The 12,748-nt window shown below is 40.1% G+C and overlaps 1 protein-coding gene across 4 annotated transcripts in view; it reads right to left on the bottom strand.

Moving 5' to 3' along the window:
• ZHX1 (zinc fingers and homeoboxes 1) overlaps nt 1-9,074 on the bottom strand; it is a 30,878-nt gene extending 21,804 nt beyond the window's left edge. For 2 of the 4 annotated variants that reach the window (XR_008443933.1, XM_054019417.1), the window contains exons 1-3: nt 8,734-8,975; nt 7,469-7,599; nt 2,717-2,961 (exon numbers count right to left, since the gene is read on the bottom strand). The gene's annotated coding sequence lies outside the window, so the exon portion shown is untranslated. Of the gene's footprint in view, nt 1-2,716; nt 2,962-7,468; nt 7,600-7,909; nt 7,929-8,733; nt 8,976-9,028 lie in introns of those variants that run through there. The other 2 variants (XR_008443934.1, XR_008443935.1) reach the window with 2 other exon arrangements.
• Between the last annotated feature and the right edge of the window lie 3,674 nt (nt 9,075-12,748).

Raw genomic sequence — 12,748 nt, 5'->3', positions numbered from 1 at the left:
GAACCGCTGAGCCTGCTGCCAGTCTGGGGTTCTGTCCGCTGGCCTCTGACAGCCGGGGTCCCGGCCACCAGCCCCGTTCAGCCCGCTGCTGGCCCGGGGTTCCGTCCATCCAGGCCGTCAGCAGGCTGAGCGAGGCCCCGCCAGCCCCGCTCAGCCCGCTACCAGCCTGGGGCCCCGTTCATTCAGGCAGGCAGAGGACTGAACGGGGCTGGCGGCCGGGACCCCGGCTGGCAGCAGAGTGCCACTAAAAATCAGCTTGCGTGCCGCCTTTGGCATGCATGCTGCAGGTTGCTGACCCCTTGGATAGAATGTCAGGGGAAAATGCAACAGAGCAGCATCAACAGCACAAGTGGCAGTGCATTCTGGGATGCCCTATCTCAGAGAGATCTTATTGGGATCCAGGAAGTGGGTGGGCAGAAGATGGAAGAAAGAAGGATTTACCAAAACTGGCTGCATAGGCAGGGGGTCCCCCTCCACTCAGAAAAAAAAAGTTACTACAAGACAACCACATGCCAATCTAAACTCTGCCTTAAGCAAAACACAATTAGTTGCCATAGCACCTGAGGGCCAGATTCTGCCACCTTACACCATGAGTACTCCCATTGATTTCAATTGGACTTCTTGAAGAATAATGGGCTACTCAATATGTGACAGAACCTGGCATTGAGTATTATTTGCATTGAGTATGGCTATACACCATGTTTAGAGCCAATCATGTTAGTAACAAATTTGTTTTTCGATAGTAGTGTAGATGGTTGTAATGTAGACAGGGCCACAGCATTCCACTGTGGTCTTGTCTACATGAAAAAGTTGCCTGATTTAGTTAAACCAATTTAGTTAAATCAGTGCAAAGCCCTGTGTGGACATGCTTATTTCAGTTTTGCTTAAGTCAATTGGGAACAGGTTTAAACTAAATATTTAAAGTTTTCCCAACATAACATTGTTGTCAAGGGGTATGTGATTTTTGCTAATGTAGTTATACCCATAAAAGCCTTAGTGTAGATACAGTTATATTGGTATAAGATGCTTTATTCCAAAATAGCTTATTTCAAGTCATAAATTAGAATTATATCGATATAAGCACTTTTATACTCATACAACTGCATCTCATATGGTTTTTGCAGCTGCAACTATACTGTCACAGATAAAATGGAAAAACTTCTAAAGTGTAGACAAGGCCTTAAACTGAAATGAGAGTATCCATATAGGACACCAGTTTAACTAAATCAGTTTAAATTAAACCGATATGGCTCCCATGTAAACAACACCTCTGAAGAAAAAAAATTTCTTATCTGGAAAAAAGTATCTGAATTTAAACATTGACAGTTAATATATTTTTAAGTTTAGCTATATTCAATACAACATAGATCCATTTTAACAAGGCAACAGAGTACTTGCCAAGACCTGAGTTCAGGATTCCATGTTTTTCAGAAAAGAGTTGGTGACATCATTAACATTCAGGCAATACAGGGGGCTGCATCCTTTTTCTAAAGCAGAGTAGCTGTTGTTCCTGTGACCAACTCTTGTAGGAGAACAAGAGAACCCTGCTCTTAGCTCCTAGCAGGAAAGTAAAAGAGGAAATCCCTTTTAACCCGATGCTATAATTTTTCTAAAATAAGGAAGTTATAATTTTTGAAAAACTATTACCCAAGTTTTTAGCAACACAGCAGAATAGTAAAACTGAAAAAAAAAATAGTTTTATTTTAATCATCTATGTGGCTTACTTTTTGCTTACTTTACTTACTTTCATTTACTTTTTTTTTGTTACACTGAATACACAAAATAGACTAATGACTCTGGTTCTCATGCACTAGCATAATGCTGCAAAATTTGCACAGGAAAGGTGATGTGAAAAAAAATCTTTGTTGTTGTTAATTTTATGCAAACATTTTAATTAAAATTAGATCTGTGTTCTTTTTAAATAAAAAATTTTAGATACCTAATAGCATCCCTTTTAAAGATTAGATTTAAATTGCCAATATATTTTAAAACATTTGTGCAGCCTGCTCATGCTTTTAAGGCCCAATCCTGCTCCCACTGGAGTTAAAGGGAATTTACCATTGACTTAAACAGGAGCAGGCCCCTAGAATGTTATAAACAGATTCTGTATTTACTTTAAAACCATTGCAGTTCACATTTAAAAAGCAACAGAAAAGAACTCAGAAAATGCAAGCTGCCCAAGGAAATCAGAGTCCACTCTTATTTCAAAGACCCAAATGACATAATACTGAGGGGTGGCCAAGAAGAAGAGTGTCTAAACCTAAAATTGTATCTTCTATTATCTGACATTAAAATAATCAAATCAGTTTTAATAAAAATTACCTTGTTAATGTTGATGTTATACTTGCCTTCCAAACAGAATACACACTAAAAACATTCCATTAAATTATATATTACAGTGTTGCTCCATATGTTAACATTAAAACTACTATTGTCAGTAACATAATTGAGGATTATTTTAGAATAGATGAAGCATCATTCCTATATTGAACAGGTAAATAATAATCTTAGAGTAGAGGGACAGTGTGTTTAAATCAGGATGGATAAAAATAAAAATTAAATAAGTAAATTTATTTTTAACTTTCAAATTATTTTTTTTCCTTCAAAGTAAACCTATTTAAAATTAAATGAGATTAAAGTAAAGTTTAGGACTTAACATAAATGGTTATAATCTATTAAAATAATTTAAACGAAGTAAAAAATATGCAAGCAGTACCTGTTTGCTGGTGAAATTTTGAAGTCAAACCACTGCACTGGTGGAAGTCACTGGCTAAGCACTTGTGACTGGTGTTCGAAGTGCTAAACCAGCTTTTGACAGGAGTAGCCTCTTCTGCAGGCACAGAACGAACATTTTCTTCATTTCAGTTTATTCAAGTAGTTCAGTTCAATGACTAGGTGATTCAAAGTTGAGAAACCAATTGGGAATCGAAAAAGCAGAAAAGTTCATTTTCCTCTTACAATCTATTAAAAAAAAAAAAAAAAAAAAAAAAAAAGAGAGGTGAGAGGAGGAGATCTACTAGTTCTAAAATCTTGAAGGACACAGTGACAAAACTATCAGTTCAATTCATTAACTACAGATAATACTTCATTTGTTTAATACATCAATACAAACAATGCAGGACAAAGGTAAACTTTTAAGATCAACTCTGTTCTCCCCCACCCGTTCACAGGGGTAATAAAAATTAGTAGTAAAATGACTTTGTAATTCCCAAGACTTCCACTTGTGAAATTAAATCCAATTTTGCAAAAACCTGGCTCTATTGGATTCCAGTGAGAAGTGTCAGATCCATCAGTGGAAACTATGAATCCTACATTTTCATTTTAATACAGTTGAAGGGGGTATTTCTAAATAACATGTTTGAGGAAACAATATTTTCTTGTTTTATGTGGGAAATTACTGAACATCTCCATGCAAAACAGCACAGAGAAGTTACTCCAGGCTAGAGTGGTCTTCAGCCCCGATCTGCCAATAAGATCAACACCGATGCAATGGTCCGTCTGCATGAAGCTCATTGCAGTATTGGGACTTAAGTGCTTATAGGTGACAAGACAGATGGTCCCCAAAATCAGTACAGTCCATTCACTAACCCATGAGTAAAAACCAGAAAGCACCTACGCTTCCCCTCTGCACCAGGTCACAGATAATTTCAGCTGGATCAAATCCATAGATATTAAAATATCTGAAAAGCTTTACAGGTGACTGACAAAGGGCGGGGGGGGGGGGAGGAGAAGATTCCTTTTTGCATCCTTCTGATGTGTGAAAAAAGTCTGAAAAAGGGTATGGGTTAATTTTTTTAATCAGGTCTTATCTTCCTTGTTTTTGCTAGAGGACTTTGAGAACCAGAAAACTGGGGAGCAGTTTATCAAGATTCTGGGTTAAATTTAATGCTTGTTAACTAAAAAATATAAATCCCTAAAGTTTTGAACTGCAAATTTCTTCCCCCATTAAATTGCTCAGGTTTTGATTTCTTGTGATGCTTTATTTTCACTAGTTCTCTAGTCACCCATAGACTCCTCCAGCAAAAACAAGATATGCAAGTTATCCTACGTAAAAACAAGTGGAAGTTAAAAATAAATATCCAGACCTCTTTAATACATCAAACAAACAAGTGCATATTTTAGCCTTTGTAAGTCCCCTTAGGCCTATATATATATGGTTTATGACGTATAAAGGTCTGGATATTTATTTTTAACTTCCACTTGTTTTTACAGATCTATTCCAAGCAGATATAGGTTATAGGCACCAAACCTGCAAACTGTTCTATGCATGAAGATCCGGATGCTGCACCCACGTGGAATACCCAGACTTCTGTGTGCGTGAACCTGTGTGTCCATGCAGAGTTCCACTGAGCAATTTGCAGGATCAGGGCATAAATAAATATCCAATCCTACTACTAATAGTTACTGGTGGGTTTAATGCAGAGCTAGGCCAATGCTGAGTGCTTTTGAAAATCTCACCCATAGTATTTAACAAGTTATTAGTGGATGCTAATGTAATCAGTGGGCTGAGACCACTGTTGGGAGTCAGGAACTCCAGAGTTTTGATTCTGGCTTCACCTAATTAAGGCCAGGTCTACACTACAAAATTATATTGACCTGACTGTGGTGTCTGTATGCCAACTTAAGTTATTACATCACTTGTGTGTCTGCACACTTGGCTCAGTGTGTCAGTCCTTACCAGAAGCACTTGTATCGATTGTATTGTCAGTGTGGGGTGGCTCCTGAAAGCTAGTAATAGTCCACATAAGCAACAGTGTCTACTACATTGACATTGCATCAACTTAATTACATCAACTATGACTTGATGCCATTCAGGCAGGTAGTGTTACTACATCGGTGTAGAGAGGCACTTACATTGGCAGGAGCCAAATTTAAGTGAAGACACTTCCACAGCGAGGTTGACACAAGGCAACTTTCGTCAGCCTAACCCTGTAGTATAGGCCAGACCTCACTCCGATCTCTGCCCAGACATTTAACCAGTGTGCTGATCCACCTTGGGAGGTGAAAAGCACCCTCAACTCAGCACCATGCATCATCAGGCCTCCCCCTTGCTTGACTTTCCTCCTATTTGAACAGGAAATAGTTTCATACCTTGTAGGTATTTTAAGGATTAACTGGTAATTTGTACAGGTCTTTGAAGATGTATACTGCTGTAGCAAGTCTAAACACAGTACAATCTTATTAATATACCATAGGCCCTTCCCTACCCCTATTCTCTCCCCACAAACCTGATTCATTATATGGAACATTATTAGGCCCCATTCCTGCAAGGTGATCCCTTATGCCCATGCATGGGCCCCTGGGAACAGAGCCTTAGTTAAAAAGCTCTTTGGGGTACAGACTGTCTCTATTAGTTCTGTGAATCTGCGCACTTTTGGAAGCTTTAACAATAAAATAATGATGAGGGTATACACAAATAGCAAAAATAAGAACATAAGGATTCAAGTTCAGGTTAATTTTTAAATTTACAGGAAATAAAAGTGTTCTTAATTTTCAGGTTTTAGTCAAAAACTACCATTATTGACCTTTAATAACATCTAGGTAAGGTTTGTAACATGCTTTGATGATTTAGAGTGCTATGCAACTGCCAAGTATTTTTATTTCTATTATTTTGGAAGGTGTCTGAATGTGTGTTCAAAAGCCTGTTTCTACTATTCCACGAACTGTGTTAATATAGTGCTCATGACACTTGCAGAGCAATGCTGGCTGGACCAAAGAAGACAATGCTATGCATGCTGTCTCACTCAGTTCTGTCCATCCATATTGACAGACATTACTTCCAGTCATCCATGTCCCATGACTCTCCTGAACAGTGATTACGAACTGTGAATTTGATCGGCAGCTTGTTCAGCTCCCACTGAAATCAATACATATGGAGAGTGATCAGCAGGTTACAAGACTGGATCCTGCATGATGCAATTTTATAATATGAACATGAAACTAAGTTAAGACCCAAGTACTTTAACGGAAGATCTTAAACAAAATTTGAATTTAGTTATTTTGAGAGAAACAGTAATGTGGTACTTCATCACTACTCTTAACCATGGCACTTATTAAATAAACTAAAAACTGGCTAACTCACAGGTCTCAAAATGTAATTGTAAAATGGGGAATCTCATCATCATCATCATCAAGTGGGTGCATTTCTAGAGGAATCCCACAGGGATCAGTTCTTGGCCCTAGAGTATTTAACATTTTTATCAATGACCTGGAAGAAACCATAAGATACTTACTGATTAAGTTTACAGATGACACAAAGATTGGGGGAATTATAAATAATGAAGAGTACAGGCCTCATACAGAGCAATCTGGATTGCTTGATAAACTGGATACTAGCAAACAATGTGTGTTTCAGTACAACAAAATGTGAAGTCATACAAAAACAAAGAAAGTAGGTCATATTTACAGGATGGAGGATTCTATCCTGAGAAACAATGACTTTGAAAAAAAGAGGTTGAGGGTGGATCATGACGCATAATTAGCTGAATGAGTTCACACAAAAAAGGCTAATGTGATGTATAAACAGGAATATCAAGTAGGGCGAGGGAGGTTATTTTACTTCTGTATTTGGCACTGGGGTGATCACTATTGGATTATCATATCCACTTTGGGTATCTACAATTAAAGAAGGATGTTAATAAATTGGAGAGGATTCAGAAGATCCATGAACATTTTTAAATGATTGTAAAACATGACTTCTAGTGAAAGACTCAAGGAGCTCAAGATGTTCAGTTTATCAAAGAAAAGATTAAGAGGTGATTTAAGTTAGGTCACAGTCTACAAGTATCTAATAGAAGGACCCTTCACTCTATAGACAAAAGGTATAACAAAGTCCAATGGCTAGAAGTTGAAACTAGACAAATTCAGACTAGAAGACAGACACATTTTTAAACAGTGATGGTAATTAACCATTGGAATGATTTACCAAGAGTTATGGTGGATTCTCCATCATTTGCAATTTTTATATCAAAACTTGGGATTTTTTTTTTTTAAAAGATATGCTCTCATTCAAAAAGAAATTAATTCAGAGAAGTACTGTGGTCTGTGTTGTACAGGAGTATCACAGTGGTCCCTTCTGGCTTAGATCATCTATGAATCTACTTTAAAAAATTATTTTTTTGCCATATTAGATTTTGTAAAATTCTTGTAAACAAAACAAATTTTTGGTCTAAACTGACTGTGGTTTTAACTCCTCTTCATCACGGTGCCTTTAAAAGAAGATTTAGATTGCACTTCATAGCTTTTGTCATGAAATTCGTGTTTCTGAATAACTCCAACATGCTCCCTGAGTCCTGGTGCTATTATTTTTAAAATAAGGGCTATTTATTTCTGGTTGCAAATCCATTTACATCCCAGTTTCTTATGTTTTAAATGACAAACAGAGAAAGGTAAACTGCTGTATCATTGGTATGACTAATTGTCCTCCCAGAAAGATTAAAGTGCTCAGAGGTAAAGCATAGGTACCTACCAGTTAGTGTTCACTACTGCAGGTGTTCCAACCCCTTTCAGAGGCCCAGCACCTTTTCAAAGTATGTGGTTTATTGACGCTGTTTTGGATCTCTATTACTGTGCATCCTGATCTGGGGAAGAGTTGAAAATCTATATATCCCAGAAAACAAAAGTAAAAATGACATATCACAAGCTTTGCATGAAAACACTATATGTTCCATCTTTTCAAACTCAAACTCGTTTTACATTTTAAGATTAAAGAAAGCTAGAACTAGAACTGTCTGATCTGAGCCCATAACCACAATTAGTTAAATAAAAGACCCACACGGGTAAATACTGGCATATTAAAACAAACACATACTGGGACCCTCAAATTTATGAAAATGTAAAGTTCATTATGCTGCTTTTCATCTGACTTGTCCAATTTTCCTCCACCATTTGTGAAAAACAAAAAACATACACAAGATCCTCTCTGCACAGCTGCCAAACTCTCATATTTGGACGTGGGAGGGAGAAGTGGGGAAAGAAGAAAATCTCCCTGGTTCTTCAGCAATTTTACAGCAGTTTAAAACAAAACAAAACCTAACATTACTTCACGATGAAGAATTTTACAGCGAATTCCCAGGAGATTAAAAAAATCTCATTTGACTGGGAGAGATCATCAGGTTTGTACATTTCAAAACTGTAATTAGTTTTTAGGTACTGCTTCCGCCCGCCCCCCCAATACAGAGCCTTCAACTCTCCCAAAAAGCTGCCCCCAACAGTATTTAGGGCCTCCTCTAAATCACCATAGGGAGAATGCACAACATAGGTCTCATCAGCTGCAGACAAACAATAGGGAGGCGAAGGGTGGGGAGAAAAACACACTCAACCCCTCCCACTGCAAAAATCTTAAAAGTATCCAAATATCTCCATGAAGACACCCCCTCTTTCCTGTCTTTGGCAGTTAGGAATAAACCATAGGGGAGTTTTCTCCTTGCTTCTGGCTAAACCTTGGGGAGACGTCTCTTTCTTGTAACATTTCCCCACACTAATCCAGGGTATGAGGAATTTGTTGATCCCAACACCCTTCTCCCATATTATAAGTGATTGAGAACTGAAGGGGGGAATCCCTCACAAATTTCAGTTACAGAAGCAATGGCTGGAGATATGTGTGAATGTGTATGTGAGAGAGAAATACCTCCCAGCTTCCACTAGAGAGATTTCACTCAGTCTTTCTTTCACATACTCCAATCAGCCCCTGCACCCCCCAGCTGAGAAAGCAACGAATGCTAAAATCCCTACCTTGAAGTGCTGCTCTCTGCCTCTCTCCCACTCAGCCTGTGTCAGTACCTCCTCCTCTTACTGCCTCGTCGCCATCTTGCATTTAAAAAACTACTGCACTTTTTTTGGGGAGGGGTGGGTAACTGAACTGTGAACTTTGAACTCACACAGCACTTTAAACCCACCCACCCTAAGCACACAGACCCTGATTTTATCCCTTAATTAAAACTACATTTCCCCCTGGACTCTATCTATGTTATGATCTGAGTGTGGGAAAAGAGTGTAGCAATAGGCAGTGTCTCTCTCTCTCTCTCACCCAATCATACATGCATGCAGAGAGCAGGAGCAGCAGAGAGGGGAGGAGCTGCTCCAGCAGTGATACAATCTCCTCTCCTCTGCGTGTGAAGCTGGGGAGTGGTAGCTGCCACCATTTATAAAGCTGGCACAACAGAAGGCTGCCCTATGATTGGTTCCAGTAAGGTTCCATTCCAGCCATAGGGATCAAGGAAAGAGATTGCACAAGAAGGCTAGTGATCACATGGATGACTTCCACACATCTCACCCACGGAGCTGCTAAGCTAAAACCCAAGAGGCAAAACCTATCCGGTCCCAAAGCTGTGTGTGTGTATGTATGTGTGTTTCTCTCTCTCCTAGCTCTTCTCAGGTTACAATGTAGTTGTGTTAACTAAAGCAGCAGAGTATTATAACTTTTTTTGTCTAATTTCCTTTTCACTATTTGTGCTATTTGTAAGTGTCTGAAATGAATAAATGCAATCAAGCCAATTGGATAGTTTCATTTTCCAATTTACATATTAGCAGGGTGCTGCAATGTCTGGGTTTCAAACGTTTTTTTCTTTCTGTCTTGGAAACACTAAAAAGAGTGGGCACTGCAGGTGACCTTCAAGGAGGAAAAAGAATGGATCTGTGCTCTTTTTGTTTCTTTATCAGTAGAGCTGGAGCAACAACTATAGTGAAGTGACTTACCACTTTTCCATTATAAGACTGTTTTCAGTTACTTTACCACATTTCAGCTGGTTGGGCAGAAATGTCATATGCCCGGCATCTGCCTCAGAGTGATTTTTGTTGTTGTTGTTAACATTTCAGAAAAACTGGTTCAATCTTTCTCAGAATGAGGGGAGTGATAATTGTTTTTTTCACCTTCTTTCCTAATTCATCACAAATGGATAATGCCTGTCAACTGTGGGATTCAGAGGTGGGCCAGTAGTGTTGCTGGAGGCTCCAGGACTCAGCCAGGGAATGTTTCTATGAACAGGTACTGAGTGTGATCTTGTCCATGAATGGCTTTAGATTCATTACTTGCAACCTAAGCCTTGCTGTCTTCTAATAGCCATTTAAGACTTTGGGTGCAGCAGGTAGAAAAAAAAGGCAGTCTTGCACAGGAATTGTAAGCTCTGATAGACACTCATTTTGTCTGGTCATATTGAGGATTGTGTTAGTTTGGGAAGAAAATGCATCAAGATTTCCGTGGAGATCCAGCTCCAGATTTTTTCTTTTGTTAGGGGATTAGTCCCTTCTTGAATACCATTGATGTTGAGAGAGACCAACGGATTGCTATGCTGGTTTTGACAGTGAGGGATGAGGTCTCTTTGTATTCTCCACTACTAATTTCTCTGTTGTTTCCCCAAACATCCTCAGACCTGTGCATTTGGATGCACATATGACTGGTTGCTACTGATTTAACACAGCTTTCTTGTAGCCTCTGAGGTAGAAGCCATCCCCCACTGCCCATTACAAAAAAGATTTTACCACAATATGAACCTGAGGCCTGTCATATTCAAAGCAAGGATATATCCGTAAATGATAAGCCACTTGTTTACCACCAAGTAGGTTTTCCTTACTAAGGCCATGTTTACCCTACAATCTTTGGTGGTCAGTTATGTCAGCAGATGGCTGCCAAAATTTTTATAAGTGCTTTCTTCAGCACTGCAAGTACTCACCAGGAATGCTTGGGTAAATACAAAGTTGATGCACCACAGGTAGTTATCCCAGTGTGCCATGCACTGCTGCATGGTACAAATACCTTTGGGGATAGAAATGACTTGCCTAGGAATGTCCAGGGAGTAAGGGGTCAAGTTCCCAGAATGCAACTTTCTCCATCCCATAATGACACCCATATATCATAATTACTGTGCCTTTAAAAAAAAATCCACATGGCACTTTTTGGTATAGGGAGCTATACCTATCTCATAGAATTAGAAGGGACCCTGAAAGATCATTGAGTCCAGACCCCTGCCTTCACTAGCAGGACCAAGTACTGATTTTGCCCCAGACCCTTAAGTGGCCTCCTCAAGGATTGAACTCACAACCCTGGGCCAATTAGCAGGCCAATATTCAAACCACTGAGCTATCCCTCCCCTGCCATCTTTGCCAGAAGCAAGGAGCCAACAGAGATCTGCACTATCATCATGAATGTTGCAAATACAGGATGCACAATGCTCTTGTATTTACAGACTTGCAGGAAGTACTGCAACAACAGGGGTATGCCAGTTTCTTCTAGGACAGCTTGCTAAGGGACATAGCGAAAACAATACAAGGCTGGTGTTGGCATTCATGGAGCACTTGCAGATGGTGGTGCACCATTTGTGGGTTTGAGAAATGAGCACTGACTGGTGGGATCACAACATAATGCAGGTTTGGGATGACAGGTGGTGGCTGCCGAACTTTCCAATGTGGAAGGCCATATTCCTGGATCTGTGTTCAGAGCTTGCACCAGCCCTCCAGTGCAAGGGCACCAGAATAAGAGCAGCATTGACAGAGGAGTGGTGATCACACTCTGGAAACTTGCAACACTGGACTGCTATTGGTCAGTGGGAAATCATTTTACAGTTTGAAAAGCCACAGTGGGGGCCAGTGTCATGCAAATATGTCTGGCCATTAATCATCTCCTGCTACACAGGACAGGCAGTGTGAAGGACATAGTGGATGGATTGTAGCAATGGGGTTCCCAAACTGTGGTAGGGTGACTGACAGCATGCATATACCTACTTTGGCATCAGCCCCCTTTGCCACAGAGCACATCAACCGAAAGGGCTACTTTTCCATGGTTATGCAAGGGTTGGTGGATTGGGGGAGATTCACTGATATCAATGTGGACTGATCAGGGAAGATGGATGAAACTCCTATGTTTAAGAACAAAGGACTGTTCAGAAAGTTGAAAGCAGGACATTCTTTCCTGACTGGCAGATTACCATTGGTATTGAAATACCAACAGTGATTCTGGGGGACCTAGCCTACCACTTCCTCATGAAGTTGTACACTGGCTACCTCGACAGCATCAAGGGAAGAGTCAGCTACCAGCTTAGCACATGCAGAATGACCATTGAATGTGTTTTTGGAAGACTAAAGGAATGCTGTCAACGTTTACTCACACTATTGGATCCTGGTGAGAAAAACATCCCAATGGTTATAGTTGTTGTTGCGTCCTGTTTAATATCGGTCATGCAAAGGGGGAAAGCTGCTGCTCGGGTGGAGGTAGAGGGGCTTTGAGCAGCCAGACACAAGGGTCATTGCAAGAGCCCGATGTGGAGCTATGCAGTTGATGAAGGCTTTGAAAGAGCACTTTTAACAGTCACCTCACTAGTGTTCTCTGCTGGACTGTTCTCTGGGCCTGAAGCTTTGGGTGCTGTTAGTAATTGAGCATTTATAAATATCAGACCGTTTTACTGAAGCTCTGAAGCTTGCTGTACATGGTCAGTTGCACATAACAAAGGAGAGCTCCTAGGTGCATTCAACAAGGTGGAAAATCAGGAAAAAGGATTTCAAAAATATGCAGGGGACTTGGGGAAATGGCTTCCAGTCTCCGTGACCCCTGGGCAGTGGAGTTTAAAATTGTGACCAGAGTGGTCACTGTCGCAGGGAACGGGGGCATTGTGGGACTGCTGCTACAGGCTCAACGCAGGTCATGCACTGTCTACATTCGCACAGAGTTGACCTCAGTAGGTCAACCATAGCTCTATGTCATTAGGGAAGGTGGTTTTACTTTGTCACCATCATGGGGTGCTTCTGCTAGCCAGAG

The sequence above is a fragment of the Malaclemys terrapin genome, chromosome 2 (genome assembly GCF_027887155.1).
Source record: "Malaclemys terrapin pileata isolate rMalTer1 chromosome 2, rMalTer1.hap1, whole genome shotgun sequence".
Classification (NCBI taxonomy): domain Eukaryota; kingdom Metazoa; phylum Chordata; order Testudines; family Emydidae; genus Malaclemys; species Malaclemys terrapin.
The sequence above is the reverse complement of the archived record's forward strand: the minus strand, read 5'-3'. Positions and strand labels throughout refer to the sequence as shown.